This window comes from Triticum aestivum, chromosome 4A (genome assembly GCF_018294505.1).
Source record: "Triticum aestivum cultivar Chinese Spring chromosome 4A, IWGSC CS RefSeq v2.1, whole genome shotgun sequence".
NCBI classification, from domain to species: Eukaryota; Viridiplantae; Streptophyta; class Magnoliopsida; order Poales; family Poaceae; genus Triticum; species Triticum aestivum.
This window is the reverse complement of record NC_057803.1, coordinates 588,179,445-588,203,926: the sequence shown is the minus strand read 5'-3', so window position 1 is coordinate 588,203,926 and position 24,482 is coordinate 588,179,445. Positions and strand designations below refer to the sequence as shown.

Sequence of the window (24,482 nt, the reverse complement as noted above, 5' to 3'; positions counted from 1 at the left end):
TCTAAGTCCTTCGCTAATTGAATCACCATTCTAACATTGGTCGTGCAACCCAACCCGTACTTCGGGCGCACCCTTCAACCATTGTTTAATTGTGTATGTTTTCCTCGAGCTTACTTCCTTATATCGTTTGATCTGACAAATGTTATCTCCTTGTTCACTTAATTGTGGAAATCCATCTTTTGGAAATCTCAAAGAATTGTCGTTGAGTTCATCATCCACCTCCTTGTCCTCTCCTGGGGATAATGATGAACTCTTGTTAACGGAAATCACTTCATGGTTCATTTCCCGAGAATCTTACAGTGTTATCCCATCAATTTGTGTTACACCTTTCTTCTCAGGCATCCTGAGCCCGAGGTATCCTGACACCAATCATACCTTAACCTTGGTCAGATGTGATGGTTTGAACTTATTCATGTCTTTAACCCGATAAGGTGATGTCATCCTAACACACCTGCCCGGAGGGCCTATTGTTATAGTTCTTCCTTTTAGCAGTGTTAGTCATTCTTCCGTGAGGAAATTGGAAGACTTATTCTATAAGTTGTTCCTGATGGATCCTTTGTGTTTCCAAAGTCTGATCTTCACCTGAAGACCATGTCAATGCTATCTCGAAGCATGTCTGCGATACTCTGATTTTCAACAAGAACATCCGAAGCCCAATGCTAAATGTTTCTTGCTCAATTATCCAAACACCGTTGTATGGGTAATGTCATGAAATTTCTCTCCCCTTACCTAAAGGGTTTTCTACATTATATCCTGTCATGGATATCATGCTCTGCTTATCCTTGGGAAGGATATACCCCCGAAATATGTGTTTAAACACATTTTTCCTTTCCATTGTTCTGTTTAACCTAATGATCACATTTTCCTTTCCATGGGTCTGTTTGACCCTTCTTGTGACCTATATAATCTAAGCAGTGATAATCCCCTGCTTAGGTAAGCACCTCGTTGTACCACTCTGTAAGTAAGACCCTATTACTATTGTTGATGACATTCCAGTAACCACCGATGGACGAGAACCTTGCCTATTGGTCCGCCTCGTTCAACGAGCAGGAAAATGGTTCTCTTCGTCCCTCGCCCTTGGTACCTATGTTGTTGCCGACATGACCCTCAGACTCTCCTCTAACATGCCTTGCTTACATGATCGTGCAAGATGTCACCAACCTTCTACTTTTAACCACATGGTGGGCCCATAACCCACAGTTTCACAGGATCGAAACCTGACTCTCCTGTACACCCCCTGTTCCCAAAGTTATTCCTCACGCTTGACTTTGTATGTAATTCACGGGCCACTTGCCTGTAGATCTATTCTGGTATCGGACGCAATACTTATACCCGTTGCTTTGAACCCTTTCGCACCCTGCTTCAGGCAATGAACGATTGCCTATCCGCTTGAAACTTCTTATCGCCCTGTCTTACTTTGCTCTCGATGTGTGTCGTTTGTTCAACTCGCGAGATACTCATAAGTTCATTCTGGGGATACCCCCAGATGATTTTCACTTATAACATCCTTGCATTGTAGAGCTACCCCTTACCTATTTGTAAGTACGATGGAGTTCACGAAGAAATGGTGGCGAGTTTATCATGATGCATCGGAATAAAGGATTGAAGACATCAACGAAAGGAACTAACTTCGTCGAGAAGATCCGTTAGAATATCGTAACCAGAACTTTCCCCTTACTTCCCTCTTAAATCTCGGGACGAGATTTCTTGTAGTGGAGGAGAATTGTGACGCCCGGGTAATTATGCTACAGTAATCCCCACTAATGTTGCCACGTCACCTCGGTTACTGTGGATAAACTCGCGTTAGTTCGAAACCGGTTCGAATTCAAAATCAAAACAAAAGCAAAGATAAAAGGTTTCAAAACAAAGACTAAAAATGTTCGGGGGTTGTCTAAAATAGCTAACCTAATTATGGTGGGGTGCACTAATTTTGGTAAAATGCTTTGGCATTTTAAGTAAACTAAAAACAGAAAAGAGAAATAATAAAAGAAAAAGGAAAGACAAAAAAAGGGGGGGAAGGGAAAACCCCTGGCCCATTCCCCCTGGCCCATCCCCCCTCCCCACTTGGCCCCTCCCCCCCTGGCCCATTCCCCCCCCTGGCCCGGCCCAGCGCCGGTCGCTTATCCCCTCACCCCCCGCGGCAAACCCTAGCCGCCCCACACTTCCCCCCCCACGCGCCCTGACCCACGCTCCCCTGCTCCCTCGCCCGATCCAGATCGGGGCGAGACCCCCGTCGCCCCCCCACCTCGCCGGCGGCCCCCGCCGCCCCACCGCCGCCCGGACCCCCCCCCTCATCCTCCTCTCCACCGTCCGGGGTCCCCTCCTCCTCTCCGTCGCCCCCAAGCACGAGCAACCGCCGCCGCGGGTCGATCCCGACCCCCTCCGCCTCCCCGACGCCGGCGAGCTCGCCCCCGCCCGCCTCCTCGCCGGTCGTCACCGCCCTCCACCGAGCCCGCTCGCATAGACCCGGCGCGCCCCGATGTGAGCTCGCCCCCTCCCCCTCCGTCGTTCCCCTCTCTCCCCCCTCCCGAACGACGCCGCGCCCGGAGCCCCGTCGCCGGCTCCGCCCCGGCTCCGGCCACCCGCGGCCACGCCGCCTTCCCCCCCCCCCCGTGCCCTCTCCTTCCCCCCTCGCCGAACGGCGCCCTCGTTCCCCCCTCCCGGCCACCGAACCCCCGGGTCCCTATCCTCTCCTCTTCCCGAACGGCGCCGTCGCCGGAGCTCCGTCTCCGGCGACCCGAACCTCGCCCTCGTTTCCCCCCCGGTCACCGGACCGCTCGACCCTCCGTCTTGGGCGCCGCTAGCCCCGGTTGCGGCCCCGTTCCCTCTTGGCCGTGCCTTGCCTCGACCTTGCGCCGGCGACCGTTGGCCGGCGCCCCACTGTGCCCCGGTGGCCTGCGCCGACTGCCCTCGCCGCGCCCACGGCCACGCCTCCCCGGTGCTCCTGGTGCCCCGCTGCGGCAACCCCGCCGTGGCCACGGCCCCGCCCCGCCCCGGGCAGGCTACGGGCTCCCTGTCGCCCTGGCCGGTTGTCCGCTCCAGCGCCCGAACCCACCGAACCCGTTTGGCCCTGGGCCAATGACATGGGGGCCCCACCCCCCTAAAAAGAACGGTTTTTATTAAAACAAAAATAAAAATAAAATGAAAATGAATTAAAACTAATTAGTTAATTAATTAATTAATTAAGTATTTAATTAATCTAATTAATTCTGTTTAATTAACCCTAACTAAGGTTAATTAACTTTGATTAGGCTAATTAAGTTAATTGAGTATGACGAACGGGACCCACATGTCAGGGTTGACTCAGTCAACCCCTGTTGACTGCTGACGTCAGCATGACATCATGCTGACGTCATTAATACATTTTTTCGAATTAATTAAATAAATAATTAAATTTCAGAAATTAATAAAATCTTTAGAAAATCATATCTTTTAATCCGTAACTCGGATTAAAATGTTTTCAACATGAAAGTTGCTCAGAACGACGAGACGAACCCGGATACGCAGTCCGTTCGTCCGCTGCACACCCCTAACCTATCGAACCCGCAACTTTCCCCCTCCGGCTCCTCTGCCCGAAAACACGGAACACCGGGAATACTTTCCCGGATGTCTTCCCCCTTCGTCGGTATCACCTACTACCGCGTTAGGGCACACCGAACACCGCGTATTGCCTTGTTATATTTTGTGATGCTTTGTTTGCTCTGTATTCATTATTTCTTCCCCCTCTTCTCTCCGGTAGACTACGAGACCGACGCTGCCGCTGACCAGTTCGACTACGGAGTTGACGACCCCTCTCTCTTGCCAGAGCAACCAGGCAAGCCCCCCCCCCCTTGATCACCAGATATCACCTATTCTACTCTATACTGCTTGCATTAGAGTAGTGTAGCATGTTACTGCTTTCGTTAATCCTATTCTGATGCATAGCCTGACATTGTCGCTACATCTGTTGATACCTTACCTGCAATCCTATATGCTTAGTATAGGATGCTAGTTTATCATCATTGGCCCTACATTCTTGTCAGTCTGCCTTGCTATACTATCGGGCCGTGATCACTTGGGAGGTGATCACGGGCATATACTATTTACTTTACACTGTTACATTACTGGTGATACTGTTTGGAGATGGGGGCTGAAGGGGCAGGTGGCTCCATCCAGGTAGAGGTGGGCCTGAGTTCCCGACGGCCCCCGACTGTTACTTTGTGGCGGAGCGACAGGGCAGGTTGAGACCACCTAGGAGACAGGTGGGCCTGGCCCTGTTCGGCGTTCGCGGATACTTAACACGCTTAACGAGATCTTGGTATTTGATCTGAGTCGGCTACGAGCCTATACGCACTAACCATCTACGTGGGAGTAGTTATGGGTATCCCGACGTCCTGGTATCAGCCGAAGCACTTCAGACGTCAGCGACGGAGCGGCGCGCGCCGAATTGGACTGGAACGCTACTAGGCTAGGTCTGCTTTCGGCCGCCCACGCAACATGCAGGTGTGCTCAGGGCGATGGGCCCAGACCCCTACGCGCTTAGGTTTAGACCGGCGTGCTGGCCTCTCTGTTTTGCCTAGGTGGGGCTGCGACGTGTTGATCTTCCGCGGCCGGGCATGACCCAGGAAAGTGTGTCCGGCCAAATGGGATCAAGCGTGTTGGGTTATGTGGTGCACCCCTGCAGGGAAGTTAATCTATTCGAATAGCCGTGATCTTCGGTAACAGGACGACTTGGAGTTGTACCTTGACCTTATGACAACTAGAACCGGATACTTAATAAAACACACCCTTCCTAGTGCCAGATACAACCGGTGGTCGCTCTCCCTCAGGGATATGAGGAGGGGATCGCCGGGTAGGATTATGCTATGCGATGCTGCATGGAGATGCTACTCGAAGATGCTACTTGGAGGACTTCAATCTACTCTCTCTCCTACATGCTGCAAGACGGAGGCTGCCAGAAGCGTAGTCTTCGACATGATTAGCTATCCCCCTCTTATTCTGGCATTCTGCAGTTCAGTCCACTGATATGGCCTCCTTACACATATACCCATGCATATGTAGTGTAGTTCCTTGCTTGCGAGTACTTTGGATGAGTACTCACGGTTGCTTTCTCCCCCCCCCTTTTCCCCCTTTCCTTTCTTTCTGGTTGTCGCAACCAGATGCTGGAGTTCAGGAGCCAGACGCCACCGTCGACGACGACCCCTACTACACCGGAGGTGCCCCTACTACGTGCAGCCCGCTGACGACGTCCAGGAGTAGTTAGGAGGATCCCAGGCAGGAGGCCTGCGCCTCTTTCGATCTGTATCCCAGTTTGTGCTAGCCTTCTTAAGGCAAACTTGTTTAACTTATGTCTGTACTCAGATATTGTTGCTTCCGCTGACTCGTCTATGATCGAGCACTTGTATTCGAGCCCTCGAGGCCCCTGGCTTGTATTATGATGCTTGTATGACTTATTTATGTTTTAGAGTTGTGTTGTGATATCTTCCCGTGAGTCCCTGATCTTGATCGTACACGTTTGCGTGCATGATTAGTGTACGATTGAATCGGGGGCGTCACACCGGGTGAGTTTTGCTAACTAATTCTCCACGTATCCTTGAGGCTGCTCCGCTGGATGCCAACTGCAGATGGCTTCCCGTTGTGACGCGACGGTGGGCGTGCTCAAAGCGAGCCGAATTTGCTTTGTTCGGGAGATGCATCGTCGACGGCTGTGCGCTCTTGATCTAGCGGCGGTTGCGTTCCCTTTGGTCACACGTTGAGGACGGTGATATGCCTTTCGCTTCAGTTTCGGCCATGTCAGACGACGTGCCGATGGGCGTGAGCAGGGCTCTCTTCGGCGATGTGGTAGCCTGCGGTGGTGTGCTACACCACGGGTGTTGGTTCCTTTGGTGACCACTCCGGGCCTGCCGCAGCTGCCTCCCTATGGATTGTGGTGACCAGCAAAAGGTCTTCGTATGGGTTTCTCCCTTCAGATTCGGTGGTTAACTACGGCGGAAAAATGCAAACTATGGACGATGGCTTGATGCAGAGGGACGGTTGTGCAACGGCGGTCACACATCGCATGTAGTTGCTGGGATTGCGGAAAAGCGATGGTGACAACACATGTTTGACGTCGATGGTGGTGCTCCTCGAGCACCCGGTCTCGAGCTCCGGGGTGAAAGCCTAGGTCTGACTCGAGTTGGTTATACCTGGCAATGGCGATATTTTACATCATTACCTTGTTGAAGGCATTGCTCGGATATGCTTGGACTTGTTTTTCAGGGTGAAAACCTAAATTCTGGCCTTGAGTGGTTGGATCCGGTGACGGTGGCGCTTGAGCGTCGCTCCCTTCCTGAAGGCGTTGCTGTTGAAGAACCTTATCATTCGTGTAGTGTCATGAGATGGTCGGTGCGAATATGATCATTGTTGTAGTTTGCTGATCGCAGATTTGGTCATTTTGGGTTTTTTTTCTCACCTACGTATAGTTTTGGTCTTATATGACTTTGCTATTTGCAGGTATGTGTTTTGTGTGCGTGTGTTGGTGTTGGCTGTGTGCATCCTAACTATGCAGAGGCCGAAGTGTGTTCATTATGTTTGTATCTTCTTGATGCTCCATTTTAAGCCAATAAAGTACACCCTTTATCGAAAAAACTAATTGTTTGGCGCACTGAGAAAAGACGATCCCAACCAGGATCACACACTACTCTCACATATTACAAGGGCCCATGTGTCATAATCCTCCTTCTCTTTTTTCGCGTCTCTCTAAAATGTGTGCAACAGACGAATAAATAATTTTACCGGTGCCGAGATATGACGGTAGGCAATCCATCATCCATCGCTTTCATCATGACAGGTTTTATACTCTATTTTCAATATCAGACTACACATAACAATACATGTATTAGTGTCAAACGGTAACGAATAGCAGAGAGGTTCGTTTGGAGTCCACTTGGTGTGTTTGGTTGATTGGGCTGCACCTGGCTCGCACCTATCATGCAAATTTGTAACTGTTTGGTAGACTGCTCGCCTAGCTGGGCCTGGCCCGATTGATGCAAAATAGCTCTCCGAGCCAGGCTGAGCTGAAACGTAGGAATCGGGCGTTTCCCCGAGCCAGCCCCGCGCCTGCACCCGCGTCCACACTTAAAACGAAACGGTATACGTGGTTGCCCCTAATATTTCTCGAAATTACTTCAAAATTGCCACCACCCGTATCACTCTTCCCTCTTTTCTATCTCCCCACCGAACCAGATCGGATCGAGCACGCCAAACAGCCGCCACCGCCGCCACCGGTCTGAGCTCCCTCGTACGCTGCGACGCCGCGTGCCGCCCGCCCGTCCGCATTCAAACCCTGCCGCCGGTGTGTGCTCAGTAGGAGCCGGGTCGCAGGAGGAGCCGCGCCATTGTCGGCTTGGCCGGACAGCCGGTCGTCGTCATGGAGCACTGGGGCTTGGAGCTCCCGCGGATGACGCTCACCAGGTAATATGTAACATCTGTGCCGTCGTCAAATCATTCGTGTCTGCCTGGTAGTCGTCGGCCCGTGCATCCTTCAACTGCCATGGCCACCACCACCACGAGCTACAAAAATGCTAACCTCCATCACGGGGCCCTCGCCGTGCAACTTGTTTAATTCACGAAGAGCAGCAGCAGATCTAATGCGTGAAGAAGCAGCAGCTGGTTCAGATTTGTTTTGCTTGCTTTCTTTGCCCTCGCCGTGCAACCTCTGATGCAGCCTACCAAACAAGATATGTTGTATACAGCATCTCTGGTGCACACATACAATACAGTCTACCAAACATACATCTTAGTTCATCTTTGCATTGGCTCAACCAGGCCAAGCTCAGCCAGGGTCCTCCGTGCGATGCAGGGTGAAGCTACCCAGGCAACCAAACACGCCGTGAAGCCAAGTGATGCATGCAGGCTGGTTTGGAGGACGGCGAAGCAGTTGCAGAATTGAAGGAAAGTTGTTCATGCTGTTTTATCATCACTCAAAAAAAAAGTCTGGTTTTCACATTAACGAGTGCTACTTTTTTTTTGCGAAATACTTACGAGTACTACTTCTCCCATAATGCGGAGGCCGCGATCGCCTTTTCATAAAGATAAGAAAATCTTACTTCTCCCATTCCTTGGCCGACGGCTCTGTTTTTCACCGAACCTTGCAGGAAGGAGAGAAACCGTTGAAAACTGAAGAAGAAAAATTGGTCTTGTTAGGCCTTGTACAATGGGAGATGCTTAGGGGAGGTGCTTAGAGAAATAAACTAGGCTTTTTTTAAGCACCGGTGCTTATTTGTATAGGATAGACGCCGGTGCTTTAGAAAAACTCGATTTATTTTCCTAAGCACCTCTCTAAGCACCTTCCATTGTACAAGGCCTTAAGCCCTGCCGTGTGCTGTTATGTTCAGTGCGTGCCTAGACAAAGCGCTCTGTAATGAGTAGCCAGAGTAGACGTCGTTTTATTTCTGCTGATATCTGTGAGTTGATACTGGCAAGCGTCAGCTTGGCCAGAACTTGAACAGTGGTTACCACACTTTCAGAAATGGAATTTGGGGCGTCAGCACTAACCAAACCGTGCTTTCCACAATTATACACAAAGACGGAACAGTTAACAAGTACTCCCTCTGTAAAGAAATATAAGATCATTTATAAACAAACCAAAGCTGTTGAAGAAGGTGCTCCTGAACCTGAAGTTCAGATATCTTAACTTGCACCTACAGCCGGTTCAGTTCAGTTGGTTGCTGAAGCATACAAACCTTATAAGATTCAAATAAGTAGCTCAAATTATGCAGATGCAGGCAAGAGAAACTTTAATAGAAACAACAAGTCTGAGAACGTAAAAAGAAAAATAGATTACGGGTTTGACGCGCATGAGGAAAACCCACTGTCTGTACTCACACTCGAATACAGACTATGGGATGAAAAAACTGATACGCCAAACATGAAAGGTTCTAGCTAGAAATCACAAAGTACTACTCCCCCAGACCCGAATTACTTGTCGCATAAATGGATGTATCTAGAACTAAAATACGTCTAGATACATCCATTTCTGCGACAAGAAATTCTGAAGGGGGGGAGTACATGTCTGGGAATACATAAATATTGGGTAACAAATCTCTGTGTTGTGGTGGCTGGTTGCAGAGCCGTGGTAAAGAGCAGGGCACAAAGTTGGACAAACAAACGTGTAGTCGAGATCACTTGGTCTTGTTGCTGCCGCCCGAGCTGGAGTGATTTGGAAGCTTGGAGGAAAAGAGGGAAAGATCAGGAAATGACATGATGCAGTGCAAGTGAATGAAGAAACCTGGGGCCAAGAATGTATACCTTAGACATCCCATCTTTTTTTACTCTACGCTGCTGGAGTTGAAGAGTGTGACGGTTGGGATGCAAGGCTTTTGCCTTTTCAATGGAACCCTCCACAGCCTCCACCTCTTCCAGAGTTGCAACATGACAATCAGTTTCGACCTGGAGGTGTGTGAGGCTTGAAAGATGCTCGATGCCCATGTCAGCTCCATCACTATACCTCAACATAACATGATATGCCATCCAGGAAAGATGGAGCCGTCCGAGTGCTGGCATAGCACCTGCTACGAATTTTATCCCCGTTGCTTCGCCTAGACCAATTCTGTAGTGGAACACCTCTAGCAGCTTGAATCCGTTACTACCTATAGTCATGACCCCAACCAACTCTGATACCTCTAGCTGGAGATATGCTAGAGAAGCCATACCCAAGAGAATATGGAGAGCTTCCTCATCAAACAATCTAATTTTTATCTGTAGTTTGAGGATGTTGGTTAGGAGTGCCATTCCCTTGGGAACCCTTTCCATTATTAGCTCTAGTTTGAGATCTTGGAGGTGCGGAAAGGTGCAACATGGACCCCTGAACAAAAATTCTCCAATATCTCCATAAGTATGAAGATACTGAAGGTTGTATTTTCCCAACTCATTAAGAGATGAAGCCAGTCTTTCTCCATAGCATCTTAAAACATGCCAATCCTCATAAAACCATAACTTACTCATTGAGATCTTTCTCAACTTCGTTAGATGTCCAAGCTCTTCCAAAAAATTCTCAGGATTGTCAATTTTACAGATATCCGAGACTTCCTCATGCTATGGAGAGTTAACGAATAGGTGTGCTAGTTTCTGTAGCCGAGTTATAGTTGATGGTAGTTTACCAATATAACTTCCCCGTAAATCGAGAGTCTCTAAGTTCTGTAGTTTTCCAATATTTTCAGGAAGCTCCGTGATTCCTCGTCTATGAATTCCCAAATACCTCAGTTGACAAAAACCTCCTATATTTCTTATATGCTCGTTTTTCCACGATGAATAATCCCCACATATATCAAACACACGCAAAGACCGGAAGTCCACAAGTAAGGGTATCTTCTCTGTTTCTCCGAACACGTTGAATGAGCGTACATGTAACTTGCTTCTTGTGATTGCATGGATTGCCCCTTTCTGTTCAAGCCCACTAGATTGCAGGGAGAGTCGACGGATCTTGCTTGGCAAAGAATTGCAGACACCATTTAAAGCAGTGGCAAAATTCTCTTCATCTGACAAAGATATTATAAGGTCAAGTACCATATCATGAATCCGACAATATTGTGAAAAACCATCATGGTCAACATGAGCATCAACTAGCTGGATCAAGCTTCTATTCACAAGTTCATTGAAACAGCTCTCTGCTTCTTGATATACATTTCCTTGTTGTGTAGGAATGAATCCTTCGGCTATCCATTTCAATTTTAGTTGTTCACACGAGATATACTCGTCCTCTGGATATATATATAAGTACAACAAACAAGTTTTCAAGTGGTGTGGAAGATCCCAATAACTAAGTAACAATATATGTCTCATACATTTTCCGTCATCATCACTCTCATATGAAAGACCAGTACCAATGGAATCTCGGAGTCTCTCCCATTCATCTGCGTTCTGAGGTTTATTGGCTAGCAAACTTGCAATGGTAATTATAGCCAATGGAAGACCACCACATTTTATTAAGATCCTGACTGAAACCTTTTGTAGTTGAGGAGGACATGAGTAGTCGGAGTTGAAAATTCTCTTAAAGAACAACCTTTGAGAATCAACATCATTCAGAGGTAGCATTTTATAGAGCTGATCACCTGAGTTAGAACAGCATGACTTAGCTACACTGGTAATGCGTGTAGTAACAATTATTCTGCTTCCATTATAATTGTCAGGAAGTGCTGCTTTGATATATTTCCAATCTTGTTCTTTCCATACATCATCAATAACAAGGAAGTACCTGTATACGACGTTACACTAATAATTAGCCTCATCATCGCAAATATGGTGATTTACACTACTTGCATTTGTCTTTGCAGCAGATAAATGATTGTGTGTTGAATTTTTCAACATATTATCAAATGCTAATCACACGAGGGATGAAAAATTGTACCTCTTTCCTGTCAAGATCCGTTGAATATGACGGATTAGTTGGTCTTTCTCCCACCTCTCCGACTGGCATTTACTAAATGCTTCTAGGTCGATTTGAGATAAGACATCTCTCAAGAGCTTCTCGAGATCAACAGTGCGCGACACTGACACAGAAGCTCCATACCGGAAGTGCCTTCCAATCTTACGATAGACCTCCATGGCAAGGGTGGTCTTTCCCAGCCCCCCACCTCCCACAATGGCCACTACCTTCAGCTCCAACCTCTCCTCTGTTAACCAAGAGATAACCTGATCTGTGCGGCTGTCAATGGCCACCAACCCCTTGGCCACCCCGTGGAATGCAGCTAACCGGCCGGGGATCTATCCCCACCGTTTGCTCTCGAGTTAGCGAGGAACTAACTGTGACATAGTTGTCGAGATCTAACCTCCGCCGCCGTTCGCTCTCTTCTATGAGCCGGGCCTTGAGCTCCTTGATCTGGGTCGCGATGCCATGACGCGCAAAAAGCGTCTTGAGCCGGACTGCCGTCACTACCGGACTCGCGGGATATGCCTACGGCCCAGGGCCGTCGGCATAGGTCCTTTGTCGTCGGCATAGATCTATGCCTACGGCTGCCGTCGGCATAGCCCCGTCGGCGTAGATCACGTCAGCGTAGATGTGTCAGACCGTCGGCGTAGTATAGCCGTCGGCATAGGTGCATATGCCGACGGCCGTGGGATAGCCGTCAGCATAGTTTAGCCATCGGCGTTGTTTTCCGTCTGACGGCAACGGACGGCGCCGTCAACAGCGCTGGCGATTCTGGGGACGACACGTGGCGCAGGTATGCTGCATAGGGTCGTCGGCATACCTGCGCCACGTGTCGTCCCCCGGCTTCTCCTGGCGGCAGGGCTATGCCTACGGCAAAGCCGTCGGCATATCTCTGCCACGTGGCAGCTCTTGGTTTCTCCTGGCAGCAGGGCTATGCCTACGGCAAAGCCGTCGGCATAGTTTTTCATATATGCCTACGGCTTTGCTGTAGGCATAGATGTGCCACGTGGCAAGCCCTGGTAACTCCTGGGCGTATATATGCCGACGGCTTTGCCGTAGGCATAGTTTTTTTTATTTCCCCTGTTTTCTCTTTTCCAATTCATTTGACAGCATTTCAAAATAGAACAATATGAAATTATGCAGAAATATGACAATTCATCATGTGAACATACTCAAGTTCATCTAAACATACTCAAGTTCACCATCATCATCTAAACATACTCAAGTTCATCACATCATCTAAAGATCATCACCGACGGAAGTTCATGAACATAAAAGTAGTGCAAGACATGAAACATGATAAAAGTAGGAATATGAAAGGCATGACACGATGACCACATGCACGGAATCATCAAGCAAGAGCACCTCCGCCAAAACCACCACCTCCGCCATAACCACCACCACCACCTCCGCCAAAACCGCCATCGTGACCACCACCACTCTGCCAGATCGGAGTGACTGGGGTCGACGGAGTAGGAGTCGAGCCACCGGTCCCCTACATGTTTCAGAAAAGATACTAACGGTAAATATGATATGATAGTGTTTCATGAACGAGAACTAGTTTGCTAGTAGTTAGGCAAATGTACTAACCGGACCATCACTGCCTAGTGCCACCCATTCATCGAATGTGGGCATGTGTGGGGGTTCTCCCGCAGGTGGTGGTGGGGGTCCCATTTGTGGTGGATCCGTGCGGTTAGTCCAAGACGCCAACATAGCCTGAATGTTAGTTAAACAAGCAAACTAGAAGATCAGAAGGAATGAAAGTGCAAAAATTTAGGTTGGTTTTAAGAGGGCAAAACTAACCGTCATCATCTGATGGTTGTAATCATCGTTTGCCTTCACTCGTTTCAAGTACTCCCGCACCTCGAGATTCCTATGCTCGACAAACTCCTTATATGCCTACATAATTTAGGTTGTTTCTAAGTGAGCAATGCTGAAAATAAACTGAGAATGCAAGATAGAAAAAGATAAAGAGGAAGTACTTACATCATGCTGGCGGGCTAAGGGAGTCTATGAATGCCGCGTACTCTCTAACTGGCTCGGGTTGCTAGCCCGAAGCTGTGTGTACGAGATCGAAGGAGTGATCAAGCCATCGAAACACGGATACCGGCCATTCTTCTTCCCCTAGATGGCCACCACCGCCGTGTCGTCGATCTGAGACTGGGCGACCTCAGCAACAGGAACATCCGGATGCAACTCCTGATAGTGATGAATGTAAGACCCCAGGTGCTCCTCGGTCTTGCCATAGTACTGGCTCTCGCCCTCCTTGCGATGACTCCGCTCGCGGGCCAGCTTCCACGACTCCATGTCTGAGAGCGGCCTCTTCAACTTGTCCTCCTACAACGTCAAATAGAAGTCAGCCATACATAAGAACATGACATAAATAAGAACAAAAATGCATCATGCACATAGATATACCTTCATGGCCTTGAAGCCCCAGTGGTTCCTGTTTCCTTGGCGGTGTGTCCCGTCGTCTCCACGGTTAGCCCGGGCCTTGATGCTCTTGGCAGCAAACTCTGCATCGGCGCCGAGCCACCTATCCACCAAACTCGCCCATCCGTCATGCCTTCCATAGCACCAACGAGGAACAACCTATGCAAATTTTGGAAGCATGACATGTGAGCACGAAACATATAGTTGACTGCTTGAAACAATGAAAAGTTAGTAATAGTTACCATCATGAACTGCTCCTTGCTCAAGGTAAGTCGTAGCTTCTGTGCTTGAGTTTTGGTCATCTTTTGGTGCAGGTAGTAGTGGTAGTACTGCGAGACGGCAACCCAGCGCACCTCGTACTGCAACTGACGAGCTTTCTTCTTCGCAGCCGCAAGCAAGACCACGTCGGCTCTGGCCTTGTGCTCGTCAAGAACTCTATAGAGTTGCTGCAATCATGCATAAACCAGAAGCAAACAAGGCATGAGTTGAGTGATTCAATGATAAACTATGAACGAAACTGAAGACAAGTGATTCAGAAGAGAACTTACCCAAAATTTGGTGATCACGGCCTTAGCGGTCGTCCCGTACTCCGCGTTGCTGCAAGCCTCGTAGTGGGCCCAGCTCGTGGCCAAAACCCGCTGCTGCGGGTCCCTGTCTGGCCGCAGGCAGAATAGGCCAGGCCAAAACTCCTTCAACAGGACAGTGATAAGGCCGTTCGGTTTACGGCCCTTTCCGCAAAGGATCCAGTTTCTGCAAAAGAATCAAATGATTGCCATGTGTACAATAAGAAAATGTTGTCATGTGTTGAAAATATGATTGAGAGGCACTTACTCTGTCCCCACAGGTTCAATGAGCCACTTGTGCTCCTCGATAGAAGGTGGTGTAGGTAGTCCGGCATTACCACGCAGCCACCCCTGCGAAGAACCCGGTGGCAAGTCACCCCACAACGCGGGATCAACCTCCCCTCCACCCTCCTCGGCCTCCTCCTCACCCTCCTCCTCGGACTCCTCCTCCTCACCCTCCTCCTCGGCCTCCTCCTCCTCGCCATCAGGAACATACTCCTCCTCCTCAGACTCAGAAGGTGCCTCTGTATAGGAGGGCATCGAAGAAGACCCTCCTATTTCAGACACGGCCCGGAGTTTTTTGCCCCGGTTGCCTCTCCCCCCACCTCCTCCTCCTCTAGGGGCTCTCCCCCCACCGCCTCCTCCTCTAAGGTCTCCTCCCCCGACCCCTCCACCTCCCTGTGAGGTGTCATCCTCGTGTAGTCGGGAGGGAACCTTGTGGGCTCGTCCACTCCGAGTAAGTCCTTTAAATTTACTGAGGAAACTAGCGCCGCTGGACTTGCCCGTGATTAGCAAACCTGCATTGAGAAGAGAATAAACAATTAGTAAGGATATCAATTAAACAAGCATACAGGAAAAACATTAATACCAGAAGAGCACATTAAGCATACTATGTAATGATCATTAAAAGAACTTACATTTTCTAGAACCCATATGAATCATCACTATTGTAATCTATTTGTGGACCGGTCTCATCATCACTATCACGCATATCTTCTTCGTTGTCTGACGGAGGTGGAGGCTCTTCCTCATCGTCAGTGTCTTCATTTAACTTTTCAAGCATAATTATGTTTCTTTGATTCACAACTGCCTCACCATCAATCCGTGCGTCGTCGTCGTTTGGGTCCAGGTCAACATAACCCAAGTCATTATCCTCGTTGTTTCGGACCACGTCATCATGTTCCTCTTGATAGAACACTCCCTCGTATGTCATGGGGTTTATGTTGTAGTAATCATCATCGTTCGGGTCCGGTAGCTTACCATGCGGCGACACCTTGAACACAACTTCCCAACCCTTTAGATACTCTTTCTGGCATGGGTAAGGCAGATAATATACTTGTGTGGCCTGGGTAGCGGCGATAAAGAGATCAGCTCCGGCATAGACGGTTGATGGTTTAACTTCAACTAAACCAACAGAAGGCGTATGTCTCAGACCCTTTTTGGGGTCGAACCATCGGCATTTGAACACAGTGAGACTTAGGTGTTCGCGGCCACGTTTGAATGTAAACTCGTATATTTTTCCTACCCTTCCGTAGTAATCTACTTCGTTATCTCCTTCAGTGAAGACTCCGGTATTTATGGTTTTGGGATCAGGCCGACTGTTCTGGTGCTCCTCTGTATGGAAGCGATACTCATTCACATCATACTTTTCGCATGTCATGACGACAGGATCAAAACCCATGGAAACCCATCTCAATTCTTCATCCATTGATTTGGTTGGATCATTTCCCTACAAGTTTAATTGAAATTATAGGGTGCATGAGTTTAATTGAAATTATAGGGTGCATGAGTTTAATTGAAAGTGTGAAAAATTACTTTCTCGATGAACCACGCAACGAAATTTTTCCTTCCATCAGCATCCTTTCGGAGAAGAGCAAGTGCCTCCGCTTCAGAAGGAGGCAGCATTCCCATCCATTCTTCTTCAACGAATCGACTACAATAAGAAAAGCGGTATAAGAACTAGGCAAAGTGAACATAACGAATTGACTAAAAGAATGGTGCAAATGTATTACCTCATCCACTCATCCTCAACTTCCTTGATGTTGTGCAAGATATAGAACATGACATCCTCCCACTCATCTCGTGGCATGAGATAAGATTTCGAGCATCCAGCCCTACTACCTTGCCCGATGAATAGAGGCAACTTGGTTTTATACTTGGGTTCTTCTGTATTGTATCGAGACACCTTATTGTGCAACGTGGGAACATGGTCCGGATAGTAGGCTGTCCTGAGGTCTGCCACCTCCTCTAGGATAACTGCCTCAGCTATGGAAGCTTCAATCTTAGCTTTGTTTCCACATTTCTGTCTCAGATGCTTGTTCTGTCTCTCAGGGCCGTACTGCCAACGATTCTGCACAGGGCCCCCCAACAATACCTCGTTCGGGAGGTGCAAAAGGAGATGTGTCATCGGAGTAAAGAAGCCTGGCGGGAAGATCTTCTCTAGCTTGCATCACGTCTATGTTGTATGGAAGTTTGAGGTCCTTAAAATAGGGAAGCTGCGTGAAGGGGGTAATGTGAGTCCAGTTGTGCGTCTCACCATATCCTTCAAAAATTTTCCCTTTACTTTTTCCTTTGCCCTCGCCCTTGTCTTCGCCTGTGGCTTTGCCTTTGCCTTTGCCTTTCCCCTCACCGGCAGGCTTAAGAGCTTTCAGCTGAGCAAGCACATCCGCACCAGAAAACGTTGGAATCTCGTTTACTTCATGGACAACTTTGCCTTTTGTGAAGTTCTTCTTGTCTTCCCTATCAGGATGGTCTGGAGGGAGGAACTGTCGATGCAGGTCAAATGCAACATACATGCCACCCTCCTTTAGCCAAATGAAAATCAAGGCCTGCATGCACACTGGGCAAGGCATCTTTCCACTTGTACACCATCCGCAGAACAAGGCATAATCGGGAAAGTCATGCATGCAATATTGTAGCCAAACTTTCATCAAGAAATTTTTCTGCAGATGTCGGTCGTATGTCAACCTCGGGAAGTACCAAGAATGGTGCAAATCATCCACCAACGGCTGCATAAACACACTCAAATTCTTCCCAGATATTCAGGCCCCGGAATTATAAGCGACAGGAACATGGTCTTGTGTTGCATTATGGCGCCGGGAGGGAGATTCAGCGGAATAACAAATACGTGCCAACAGCTGTATGGATTAGACGACATACCATATGGATTGAACCCATCACCTGTTATAGCAATTCTGACATTCCCAGCCTCGGCTGCTTCCTCTGGGTACTCTATATCGAATGACTTCCATGCTTCACCTCCTGATGGATGTACAATTTTTTTTGGATTGTACCTTTTCCCTTCCTTGTGCCACTTCATCATTTTGGCAGACTCCTCGGTGATGAAAAGGCACTGCAGTCTTTTTATAAAATCAAGATACCGAAGAACCTTCACAGGGATTTTTAGCTGCTGCTTCTGACCATGCTTATCGACCACCTCAATATACCGAGAGGAACCGCACTTCCTACAGTACTTGTCATCCGTACTCATGCCTAAACAAAAGGCAATTCTTTGGACAAACATGTATTTTCTCATAGTCCATCGAGAGCGCCTTCATGATTTTCTTCGTACCGTACATGGTTTTCGGCAGTTCATGGCCCTCAGGCACGCTGTTAGCCCATACTCCCAGAAATGCTTCGAAGCAACCTCGGCTACAGCCGTACTCAGCCTTGACTGCCATCAGTTGCGAGATGGCATCCAGCACACACAGCTTGGCACCCTCATAGAGAGGTTTCTTTGACGAGGCCAAGATTTCCAGGAAGGCCTTTGCGGTTTCCTCCGGCTCCTCCGGTTCATTCGCTGAATGTGACGGAGGTGTTGGCTGTGCAGCAAAGACATCATCTAGCATGTCTCTAACCCCATCGTCCTCATAACCAGCGATGCGTTGTCGTATCACATCCTCTCTACCACGGTCCCGCTGGGCAAAGTTTATCGGCATATTAAAGTTGGGCATAAATCCATGCGTGCGAAGGTGCTTAGTCATCTCACTCTTATATCTGCGGATACGCCTCTTACATCTGGCACACGGGCATTCTGGCACCATCCTCATTGGACTACGGAATATCTCTTTCAAAAACACATCAGTTTTCTCGACCCACTCTGTTGTTACTTGATTCCGACGGAAAAACCCACTATACATCCACTGATTATCTGCCATCTCTGCTTTATTGGAAGCCACACAACAAAATTAAGGATTCATTTAAATTACTCACATCAATATTTTATTTTTTACAAGGTTCACGAGAAACGACATTTAATCCACCTACATCTCTAATAGGTAAAGATGGGTCCTAATCCCACCCGAGAATGTGTAGATTGAGTACGTTGTCCATGCTCTACCCCATTCCGAGACAAAATTTCGGCAGCACCTCCCCGCTATTCTCCAAATACACGTCTCGGCAAAATGCCGAGAGAATGTGCATCCGGAGAACAACAGGGAGGCGCCGCCGAAATCCTGTCTCGGAACGGGGTAGAGCATGAACAACGTACCCAATCTACACATCCTCGGGCTGTCCGTGGAAAGCGCTGGACAATCCGAAAGAGCTGCGGTGATAAATATGCAATTGAATGCATATTTATCGATGCAACCCTTTCGGACGGGAGACCTAGGTTACGCGACTTGATGTGAAAATTTAATCTAGTGACATGGAAAAAAAGTGGACGAGGTCATGGAATTGTTGCTCACCCTCCGATGTAGTCGATCAAAGGAGACGGACGATCGTGGACCAACACCTCCAACGTCGACAATCACTCCACGAAGATGGAACACCACAAATCCTGTTAATTACACCGAGTGAAAAAAATTTAGGTCATCACCTCACATTAAGCATTGATACTTTTAACTATGAAAAAAAATCATGTTTCGTCAAGTGTCAAAAAATTTACTCTTCCCTCTCATCTCATCTTCACAATACATATATCTATAATATTGAGTATGTATCTAAAAACATAGTAAAACTACACAAATATCCATTCATCTACCATCTATCTATCTCACATTGTGCACTTAATTTTTTTCACATTTATACTCTCTTTCATTTCATTCATCTATCTAACATCCATCTATCTAATCATCTATTACTATATATATATATATATATATGCATTCATCTACAACATTACTACACAAAAAAAGTTAAAAAAAGTTCTTACCTACGGATGAGGGGGCGACCACCGGAGCAGGGGGGCGGCCGGTCAGGGCAGGGGACGACCACCGGAGCGGCAGGGGGCGGTCGCCGGAGGGGCCGGCCGGTTGGAACAGCAGGGGGCCGGCCAGGCTAGGCCGTGGGCCGGCCGGGGCGGCGTCCATGCAGGGAGGGTCGGGGTCGAGGAGGGAGGGGCGGCTGGAGCGAGGGAGGGGCGGGGGCGGCTGGAGCGGGGGCGGATGGAGCGAGGCCGGCGCCGGCTGGAGCGAGGGAGGAGCGGCGGCAGGCGGCGCGGGTGCGGTGGGATGGGGCGGCGGCGATGCGGGTGGGGGCGACAGGGGGCACGGGCGAGGCAGGGGGCGAGTGTGGCGGCGGCGGCAGGGGGCGAGTGCGGCGGCGACGGCAGGGGCCGGGGGCGAGTGCGGCGGCGGCGGCAGGGGGCGAGTGCGGCGACGGCAGTAGGCGGCGAGGTCGCGGGGAGCTGGGAGAGATTGAGTGGATGAGGGTCGACGCGAGGGGATAAGGCAAACTATGCCGACGGCTGTCGTCGGCATAGTTGCCACGTCACCGATCCGCGTGACAAGTCCCCTATGGCCGTAGCTATGCCGACGGCTTTGCCGTCGGCATAGTTATATTTTTCATTTTTTAAATGTTTTTAGTAGTTCATATTTTTCATTTTTTAAATGTTTTTAGTAGTTCATATTTTTCCTTCTTTATGTTTTTTATTTCATATAGATTTTTTAATGTTTTTTATAGTTATATTTTTCCTTTTTTATGTATTATTATTTCATATGGATTTTTAATGTTTTTTAACCGCTCGGCCCTCTCCTCTCACGGAACCACACAGAGGGGAGGGGAGGCGCCGAACTCGAGCAGCTTCGTCCGCCGAGGCCGTGGCCTGGTCGCGGGTCTGGGAGCGCATGGCCGCCGACTCGCCTGCTCGATGTGGAGCTTAGTAGGTCAGCTGAGTGAAGGGGGAGGGGGGTCGTCGATGGTGGGGGTTGGGGTGGGGGCGGCGGCGGTGGCGGACCCACATCTACATCCCCGGAGGCCGCCGGCCACAGCCGTAGACGCGCGAAGGGCAATCCGTTATGGCCGCAGAACGTCTACTACCGTGTCATCGCTGTCTGTGAGGGGGGGGGGCACGCCCCGGAGACGCGCGTGCCGCCTCTTCGGACATGCCACCACACCACCCCGCATGTATGAGGGCCCGGTGCGACGCTCCGGTGGCATTGCTACCCCCCAGGGCACCCGTCCCGCCTAACCCTGTAGCGTTTGACCACAGGATCTAGCCCTTTGACTTTGCACGGACGGGATTTGACCAGTGGACCTCTCCACCTGATTGTGTTAGGTCAGCCCATAGGAACACTTTGGAGAACCATCCAGGCCAGACCCACAGCAAGATCCCCTCCGTGTAGACCCAACACGTCTGTTTCCCCCCTCCAGGTGCCGGCGGTGGCGCCGTCCGTGAGGGGGGCCAAACCCCGGAGACGCGTGCCACCTCTTCGGACATGCCACCACACCACCCCGCATGTATGAGGGCCCGGTGTGATGCTCCGGTGGCATTACTACCCCCAGGGCCCCCGTCCCGCCTAGCCATGTAGCGTTTGACCACGGGATCTAGCTCTTTGACTTTGCACGGACGGGCTTTGACCAGCGGACCTCCCCACCCGGTTGTTTTAGGTCAGCCCATAGAAACACTTTGGAGCAACATCCGGGCCAGACCCACAACAAGATCCCCTCCGTGTAGACCCAACGCGTCCGTTTCCTCCCTCCAGGTGCCAGCGGCGGCGCCGTCCGTGAGGGGGGCACACCCCGGACACGCGTGCCGGGCGTTTGCAACCACCACAACACTTCCAAACTTGTGAGAGGCCGCCTACGCAAGATTTGGCGGCATGCTAGCCCCCGGAGGCCGCCGACCACAGCCGTAGACACGCGAAGGGCAATCCGCGTAGAGGGAAATTTTCGGATACTTCTCCATCACCAAAAATTATGAAAAAAATATTATCGTTTCTATAGCACATGTGCCCACGTCGTGCAAAAAAACTCATGATTTTATCGCGCTCCGAGTATTTAATAATATTCACGCCGCATCGTTACCGCAGAATGGCTACTACCGTGTCATCACCGTCCGTTAGGGCGGCCACGCCCCGGAGATGCGTGCCGCCTCTTCGGACATGCCACCACACCACCCCGCATGTATGAGGGCCCGGTGCGATGCTCCGGTGGCATTGCTACCCCAGGGCCCCCGTCCCGCCTAACCCTTTAGCGTTTGACCAAGGGATCTGGCCCTTTGACTTTGCACGGACGGGATTTGACCAGTGGACCTCTCCACCCGGTTGTGTTAGTTCAGCCCATAGGAACACTTTGGAGCAACATCCGGGCCAGACCCACAGCAAGATCCCCTCCGTGTAGACCCGACGCGTCCATTTTCCCCCTCCAAGTGCCGGCGGTGGCACCGTCCGTGAGGGGGGCCAAACCCCGGAGACGCGTGCCGCGTCTTCGGACATGCCACCACACCACCCCGCATGTATGAGGGCCCGGTGCGACGCTCCGGTGGCATTGCTACCCCTCCAGGGCCCCTGTCCTGCCTAACCCTAGAGCGATTGACCACGAGATCTTGCCCTTTGACTTTCCACGGACAGGCTTTGAACAGTGGACCTCTCCACCCAGTTGTGTTAAGTCAACTCAGAGGGACACCTGGGAGCAACATCCGGGCCAAACCGACAGCTACATCCCCTCCGTGTAGACCCGATGCGTCCGTTTTCCCCCTCCAGGTGCCGGCGGCGGCGCCGTCCATTAGGGGGGCCACGCCCCTGAGATGCGTGTCGCCTCTTTGAACATGCCAAAACACCACCTCGCATGTATGAGGGTCCGGTACGATGCTCCGGTGGCATTGCTACCCCCCGAGGGCCCCCGTCCCGCCTAACCGTGGAGCGGTTGACCACGAGATCTAGCCTTTTGACTTCCCACAGACGGGCTTTGACCAGTGGACCTCTGCACCTGGTTGTGTCAGCTCGCCCGTAGGGACACCCGGGAGCAACATCCGGGCCAAACCCACAGCTACATCCACCGTGTAGATCCGACGCGTCCGTTTCCCCCCTCCAGGTGCCGGCGCCGTCCATGAGGGAGGCACACTGCGGACGTGAGGGGGGTCACACTCTGGAGACGGGTGTCGGGCGTTTGCAACCGCCACAAAACTTTAGTCGGCATAGCTGTTTTTGATTTTAATAAAATATAATGATCTATATTCAAAAGAACATGACCGCACATTATTAACGTGCTCGAAAAAATACAAACCATATATATATATATATATATATATATATATATATATTCATAATATATGAAAAAATACAAACTACATATATATTCATATGTATGTTTATATTTAACATGCTACATGTTAGTTTATATAATAATACATAAAAAAGCTTAAAAAATACATATGAAAAAAAGTCTACCTATGCCGACGGCTATGCCGTCGGCATAGAGACGGCCAGGTTTTAGGCGGCGGGCGGCGTGCCGTGGATCGCTGACGTGGCGGTATGCCGACGGCAGCCGTCGGCTTAGCTCGTGGACGGTGCGCCGCGGATCGGTGACGTGGCATGACGATATATGGCGACGGCCGCCCGTCCAGGCCGTCGGCATAGATTTGACGACGTTAGCCGCTGGTCACGGGCGGGGTCGCCGGGCCCACGGGTATGCCGACGGCCTGGGTATGCCGACAGTTGCTGTCGCCATGTTCGCAGCTGGGCCGACGACATATGTATGCCGACGGGTGCCGTCGGCTTAGCTCGTGGTAGCCCTACGGCCAAGATACGCCGACGGCCAAGACGTGGCTGTCGGCATAGCGCAAAGTAGGCCGACGGCAGCCGTCGGCATTGATTTGGCCGTCGGGGTAGGGCCAGTTTCCGGTAGTGCGTCCTCTTGGCAAATCCGGGCCTGGCGTCGCCGTTGCCGAGGCGGAGCATGAAGCGGTCGACGCACTCTTCCATGTCGTAGCTGAGATCACGCATGCTGCTCTTCCAGTTCTTGGCCAGCTCGTCCAGCTCCTCCATGTTCGCCAGTGAATTCACTAGTATTTGCATCCAGCGGAGCTCGCGCTCTAGGAACTCGATGTCCTTGCGCACCCTCTTGAGCATCGTGTACTCATCGCCGAGCAAGGTGGTCAACTTGCCGATGACGGAGCCCAACGCCCCCGTTCCGGCGCCCACGCCCACCATCTCCCTCTCCTCCCCTTGAGAAGACGAAGCTGCTACACAATCACCATATGGTTGGTGGTGTTTGATCGAGCAATGGTGCTGAGCTTGACTGCTTGAGAAGAGCAAGGTCAAGGTGCCGGTCAGGCAATAATGGAGGAGCGTGGTGTGTCACTGCTTGCTGCTACCGTGTGAAGGAGTGGGACATGACTGCTGGGCGCTTTTGATCATGTTGTACTGTATGCGCGTGAGCGAGCGTGGCGTGGCAATGGGACAGGTCTTGTCTAGTGTCTAGCAATGCCTAGCTAGTATACAGTAGTAAGTAGGAACTAGGAAGCTTCGCGGAAGCCCATAGGAGGAGGCTAGCAAGCAGGCCCCTTCAGATCAATCACGTATCCAAATGAGTAAAGCCAATAAGGTCAGGTTACAATGGACAATTCACAAACCGTCGTATTCTCATAATTGTGCATTGCATTCCCCAGCATGGTCTTAGAATTGACCCTCCACGGTTTAGACGTCTTACAGGTACAGTCTTATGATTACTTGTATTCGCCTCTTTTTTTTATGAGTTTGGACTTGGTTTGGCTGTGTGCATCTTAGTTATGCAGAGGTCGGATGTAATACTTAAACCTTTTAAGTAATAAAATGCCCCTTATCATAAAAAATAAAAGTGATGATAATCCTATGTGAGCGTTTGTATACTTTTAATCTAATCTAGCAAATTTATGATTTTATAACATTTTTGCAAAAAAA

The 24,482-nt window shown here is 50.0% G+C and overlaps 1 pseudogene; it reads right to left on the bottom strand.

Annotated features, from left to right (window-relative positions):
• Nucleotides 1-7,424: 7,424 nt before the first annotated feature.
• Nucleotides 7,425-23,907, bottom strand: LOC123083949 (disease resistance protein RGA5-like; annotated as a pseudogene).
• Between the last annotated feature and the right edge of the window lie 575 nt (nucleotides 23,908-24,482).